Source organism: Perkinsus marinus (genome assembly GCF_000006405.1).
Source record: "Perkinsus marinus ATCC 50983 genomic scaffold scf_1104296943138, whole genome shotgun sequence".
NCBI lineage: Eukaryota > Perkinsozoa > Perkinsida > Perkinsidae > Perkinsus > Perkinsus marinus.
This window is the reverse complement of record NW_003211942.1, coordinates 1-1,224: the sequence shown is the minus strand read 5'-3', so window position 1 is coordinate 1,224 and position 1,224 is coordinate 1. Positions and strand designations below refer to the sequence as shown.

At 50.1% G+C, this 1,224-nt stretch overlaps 5 non-coding genes across 5 annotated transcripts; all 5 read left to right on the top strand.

The window, feature by feature from the left end:
- Window positions 1-59: 59 nt before the first annotated feature.
- Pmar_PMAR007831 lies at window positions 60-139 on the top strand. Its single transcript has one exon. It is a non-coding gene; the product is annotated as a tRNA-Leu (tRNA).
- A 186-nt stretch (window positions 140-325) lies between these two features.
- On the top strand, window positions 326-405 carry Pmar_PMAR007830. Its single transcript has one exon. It is a non-coding gene; the product is annotated as a tRNA-Leu (tRNA).
- Window positions 406-526: 121 nt separating this feature from the next.
- Pmar_PMAR007829 lies at window positions 527-606 on the top strand. The gene has a single exon. It is a non-coding gene; the product is annotated as a tRNA-Leu (tRNA).
- Window positions 607-793: 187 nt separating this feature from the next.
- Pmar_PMAR007828 lies at window positions 794-873 on the top strand. Its single transcript has one exon. It is a non-coding gene; the product is annotated as a tRNA-Leu (tRNA).
- A 187-nt stretch (window positions 874-1,060) lies between these two features.
- Window positions 1,061-1,140, top strand: Pmar_PMAR007827. The gene has a single exon. It is a non-coding gene; the product is annotated as a tRNA-Leu (tRNA).
- The last annotated feature ends 84 nt before the right edge of the window (window positions 1,141-1,224 follow it).

Here is a 1,224-nt window from a genome sequence, read left to right as displayed (position 1 = left end):
TGTCCTCTGGTTTGGCAGAGCGATGCATCACCTCGGCTATGAATCATGAAGCACTCATCGACAGTTTGGCCGAGTGGTCCAAGGCGCTGGCTTTAGGCGTCAGTCCGAAAGGGCGTGGGTTCGAGCCCCACAGCTGTCAGTCTATATACCTGACTGGTCTTATATTAAGAACCGAGACCCTTTCAGAAGCGAGGTAGTGCAAGACCAAAACCTTTTGATCGATATTGTGCCATCGCACCTCGCAGAATCCGTTCAACCCATTTTTGTGTCCTCTGGTTTGGCAGAGCGATGCATCACCTCGGCTATGAATCTTGAAGCACTCATCGACAGTTTGGCCGAGTGGTCTAAGGCGCTGGCTTCAGGCGTCAGTCCGCAAGGGCGTGGGTTCGAATCCCACAGCTGTTAGAAATTTCTTTTCGTGTGATTTGATGAAGAACGCATTCCGCGGAAACGGTTCGAAACCGTTTTTGTGTCATGTCCTATAGTGTAACGCATCTTCTCCGCTATGATTTTTGAAGCACTCATCGACAGTTTGGCCGAGTGGTCTAAGGCGCTGGCTTAAGGCGCCAGTCCGAAAGGGCATGGGTTCGAACCCCACAGCTGTCAGCCTATATACCTGACTGGTCTTATATTAAGAACCGAGACCCTTTCAGAAGCGAGGTAGTGCAAGACCAAAACCTTTTGATCGATATTGTGCCATCGCACCTCGCAGAATCCGTTCAATCGATTTTTTGTGTCCTCTGGTTTGGCAGAGCGATGCATCTTCTCCGCTATGATTTTTGAAGCACTCATCGACAGTTTGGCCGAGTGGTCTAAGTCGCTGGCTTAAGGCGCCAGTCCGAAAGGGCGTGGGTTCGAACCCCACAGCTGTCAGCCTATATACCTGACTGGTCTTATATTAAGAACCGAGACCCTTTCAGAAGCGAGGTAGTGCAAGACCAAAACCTTTTGATCGATATTGTGCCATCGCACCTCGCAGAATCCGTTCAATCGATTTTTTGTGTCCTCTGGTTTGGCAGAGCGATGCATCACCTCGGCTATGAATCCTGAAGCACTCATCGACAGTTTGGCCGAGTGGTCTAAGGCGCTGGCTTCAGGCGTCAGTCCGCAAGGGCGTGGGTTCGAATCCCACAGCTGTTAGAAATTTCTTTTCGTGTGATTTGATGAAGAACGCATTCCGCGGAAACGGTTCGAAACCGTTTTTGTGTCATGTCCTATAGTGTA